Source organism: Molossus molossus, unplaced genomic scaffold (genome assembly GCF_014108415.1).
Source record: "Molossus molossus isolate mMolMol1 unplaced genomic scaffold, mMolMol1.p scaffold_m16_p_16, whole genome shotgun sequence".
Classification (NCBI taxonomy): domain Eukaryota; kingdom Metazoa; phylum Chordata; class Mammalia; order Chiroptera; family Molossidae; genus Molossus; species Molossus molossus.
Window position 1 is genome coordinate 11,251,328 of NW_023425351.1, and position 4,745 is coordinate 11,256,072.

Sequence of the window (4,745 nt, forward strand, 5' to 3'; positions counted from 1 at the left end):
ATGTTTACCAAGGTTATATCTTCCTGTTGGATAGATCCTTTCAATATTATGTAGTGGCCTTCTTTGTCTCTAATTATGGCCTTCATTTTGAAATCTACTTTATCAGATATGAGTATTACTACCCCAGCGTTTTTTGTTTTTTGGTTTTTTTTTGCTTTCCATTTGCTTAAAAGATTTTTTTTCATCCCTTCACTTTCAACCTATGTGAGTTTTTTGTTGTGAGGTGGGTTTCTTGTTAACAGCATATATGTGAGTCATGCTTTCTTATCCAGTCAGCTACTCTGTGTCTTTTTATCAGAGTATTCAAACCATTCACATTTAAGGTGATAATTAATATGTACTTATTTATTGCCATTTTTGTTTAGTGTGGTTATATATTTCTTCCTGTTTCTTCTACTAATTACAGCAGTCCTTTTAGCATGTCTAAAAATATGGAATGCTTCAAAATTTGCATGTCATCCTTGTGCTGGGGCCATGCTAATCTTCTCTGTATCATTCCAATTTTAGTATATGTGCTGCCAAAGTAAGCACTCTTCTTCATATTTAAAGGTTACTTTGCTGGATATAATACTTTTGGCTGGTAATTTCTCTCTTTAGTCATTTGTATATTTGGTTTCACTATATTTTGGCCTGTAGAGTTTCTGCTGAGAAGTTGAGTAATATTTTGATGGGTGTTCCTTTGTAGGTCAATTACTACTTCGCTTTGACTATTTTAAGAAATATTTATTTGTCAATTTTTTACAGTTTTCATACAATGTGCCTTGGGGAAGGTCTCTTTGAATTAAGATTACTAGGGGTTTTTTTGTTGTTGTTTGTATTTGAGACTCTAGTTCTTTTTATAGGTTTGGGAAGTTTTCATCTACTATTTGTTTAAATAGGCTCTCTGCTTCTTTCTCCCTCTGTTCTCCTGGTATGCCTATAATTCTTATACAGTGATACCTCGGTTCTCGAACATAATTCGTTCCAGGAGGACGGTCGAGAACCGAATTGTTCGAGAACCGAAGCAGTGAAACCCAATAGGAAAGCGTGACTCCACAAAGCGTGACTCTCTCTCTCTGCACTCACACTGATGACGCAAGCAAGGCGCGCTGGGCCGAATGAACGCCATTCGGCTCAACTCGGCTCATCTCGGAAGTTCGAGTTCCAAATATTTGTTCGGAGTCCGAGACAAAAGTTTCTCGAATCTCCATTTGGTCGAAAACCGAGGCGTTCGAGAACCGAGGTATCACTGTATTGCTTTTTCTGATGGAGTCAGATAGTTCTTATAGAGCTCTTTCATTTTTTTTCTTTGTTCTTTCTTTTATGCTTAAGTCTCTCTCTTTTTCTTTCTGTGTCATTTCTAGATTCCTGTCATTGATCTCATTAATTCTTTCTTCCATCTGGTCAGCTTTGTTGCCTATGCTCAGGAGTTTACTCCTAATTGCCTTAATTGCATGCTTCAAATCCAGGATTTCTGATTAGTTCTTTTTAAAGTTTCAATCTTTTTGGTAAAGTACTCATTTTGTTTACTAATTTGTTTTCTCAGTGCATTGAATTACCTGTATGTATTTTCTGACATCTCGTTAAGTATTTTTAGAACTGTAATCTTGAATTCTCCATCATTTATATCACATATTTCCTTGTATTCCAGTTTCTTTTTATGGAGATTTTTTTTCTTTTTTCTTTTTTTTTTCTGAGCTTCCTCATTACCATGGTTATTCATGGCATTTGCTGGTCTCCTCTGTCTAGGCATCTATGTATTGTCTCTGATGATGTTTTTCTACTCTTTTCCAATAGATGATGACAAACCACAAGATTTTTACCTCTGTTACCTCTCAGTCAGTACAGCCACACTGCTTGGAGGGTGGGGTTTGTTTTGTTCTCATTGTAAGGGTGACCCCAGACCTTCACAGGGTCCCCCCACACATGCCCTACCTAGAAATCAATCACTGAGGGAAAGAACAAATCTACTGCAATAGCTCTCAGTTTGCAGACAATGTGCTTCTCAACTTGACATCAAGGGCAACTGAAGGCAAGTTTGGGGAGTCCAAGAGGTGTTAGGGCTCTGGGTTCTGTTTCTTTGTTTGAAACACTGCCATCTGACAGCAAATAGCCACCGCAGAACCCCTGCACTGTGTCCTTGTCCAGGTGCCTCTACTGGCTCAGTCACTGTCTTCACCGCTCACCTTGCTGAAGATCCCACCAAGACCACCACCGGTTTCCTCCCCTCCCTGGGGGGCCAAGTTGGCTGCTAGGTCCTGGTTATCCGGCCATGTCTGTTGTCATCTAAGCTCTTCTCCCTTCTCATCTTCCCATTTATTCTTGATTTCCCACCTTTAGATGCTTCAACGCATGTGTCTCTCAGGTATGCTTTTATACTGAGCAGAGAATTCTTTGTCGCATTATAGTTGATTAACTTATTAAAGTTTTAGAAGGAGAAGCTGAGGGAATTTCTCACACCACCATTCCTCTGACATCTACACTTCCTTTAATGAACATAAACATTTTACATGCACGTCCTCTTGCCTCCCCTTTTTAAAAAGAATCACTGTACATAATTTGAATAATGTAGTGCTGTAAACTAAAAGTTAGGTTGAAAACATTCAATAGCTGGTCTACCTCCAACTATGTCCTGGGAAACCCTCATTTCACCACCCTTCAGCATGGAAGGTCTCACACTTTTTACAGAGAGCCTTCTGCAAAGGAACTGTGAGGGGCCGTTGCTTGCATAGTCAGGGTACAGAGGGTCACATGGTAAAGGCCCATGTCGTCCACACTGTGCCTTTCTTACAGAGCTTGAAATAGGATAATAAATGTAATTTTCAATGTACATTGTGCCTTCTGAGTGGCAGACAAAAACAAAACCTGAATACCAGATTATATGGGCAAGAATCTTATGAGCAGCCTTTTCTGTTTTGGGAGGTTATATGATTCCCAAATTTATTTATCTCTTGGTAGATTTTAAATTCTTTACTTGCCCTTCTCAAGGTAAGGCCTAGGAAAGAAATAAAAGCATTTGACTACAATTCAAAAGGATTCTAAATTAGTCTCACTGGATATGAAACATAAGTACATATAAAGTAAACTGACCATTGTTTTAGTTCAAGTTGTAGCCACAAATTTTCCTCATTTTGTTTGAAAGCGTGAAGAAGGTAAACAAAGTGGAGAATTAGCTCAATCATTTGCACAAATAAACTCCACTATTGGAAACATTTACATTTTGTCTATGTTAAGCAAGTTAACATTAGCAAAGTTAGCAAGAAAGAAAAACAAATTAGATAAATTTGGAATAATTGAGAGAATGGAGGTTTTAACCACAAAAAGAGGCCTCAATTGCTTATAATCTGAAAATGTACAACTGATTTTTTTCTGACATTGTTTTTAATTTTTTATTGAGGTAAAATTGACATATAACATTATATTAGTTTCAAGTATAAACATATTTGATATATGTATATATTGTAAAAAGATCACCTCAATAAGTCTATTTAACATTTGTCACCAAATTTACCTATAAACATTTTTTTGTGATAAGAACTTTTCAAGATTTACTTTTTTCACAACCTTTAAATATGTAGCACAGTATTATTAACTACAGTCAACATGCTGTACATTACATATCTAAGACATTTATCTTACAGCTGAAAGTTGGTAACTACTGATCCCCTTCACACTTTTCATCTACCCACATTCTTTGCCTCTGGCAACTGCCAATCTGTTCTCAGTATTTATCATCTTGGGTTTTTGTTTATTTATTCATTTGTTTTTAGATTTTACAGTTGAGGGAGATCATAAGGTATTGTTTGTCTCTGTCTGACTTATATTACTTAGCATAATGCCCTCAAGGTCCATCCGTGCTATTGCAAATGGAAAGATTTCATTTTTTTATGGATGAATAAAAATATTTCATTCTATACATATACCACATTTTCCTTATCCATTCATCCACTGCTGGACACTTAAGGTTGTTTTCATATTTCAGCTATTGTAAATAAGGCTGCAATGAACATGAAGTGCGTATATCTTTTTGAGTTAGCATTTTTGTTTTCTCTGAATAAATACTTAGAAGTGGAATTGCTGAATGTGGTAGTTCTATTTTTAATTATTTGAGGACCTGTATACTGTTTTCCTTAGTGACCACACCAATTTACATTTCCACCAACAGTACACAAGCTGGGTAGTTATACTTATTAAAGACAAAATAGATTTTAAACCTTTTTTTTATCCTCAACTGAGGACATTTTTTTTTTTTCTGTTATCTTCAGATAGATCACATCCTCATCAGCTCTTATTTCTTGTGTTTTTTTAAATAGTCATTCTGACAGGTATAATGTTGATGTCTAATTGTGATTTTGATCTGCATGTCCCTGATGATTAGTGGTGTGGAGCATCTTTTCATGTACCTGATGACCATCTGTATGTCCTCTTTGGAAAAATGTCTATTTAGTTCCTCTGCTCATTTTTTAATTGGACTGTTTTGTCTTGTTTACTATTGAGTAGTATGTGTTCTTGATATATTTGGATATTAATCACTTATTGATATCTGATTTGCAAATATTTCCTCCCATTCAGTAGGTTGCCTTTTCATTTTGTTGATGGTTTCCTTTGCTGTGCAGAGCTTTTTAGTTTGATGTAGTGTCACTTCTTTACTTTTGCATTCATTACCTTTGTTTTTGGTTTCAAATCCAAGAAATCATTGCGAAGACTTGTGTCAAAGAGGTTAATATTTATGTCTTCTAAGGGTTTTCTGGTTTCAAGTTTTACAT

The 4,745-nt window shown here is 35.9% G+C and overlaps 1 non-coding gene across 1 annotated transcript; it reads right to left on the bottom strand.

The window, feature by feature from the left end:
• Window positions 1-425: 425 nt before the first annotated feature.
• LOC118631951 lies at window positions 426-531 on the bottom strand. The gene has a single exon (XR_004959936.1). It is a non-coding gene; the product is annotated as a U6 spliceosomal RNA (small nuclear RNA).
• Between the last annotated feature and the right edge of the window lie 4,214 nt (window positions 532-4,745).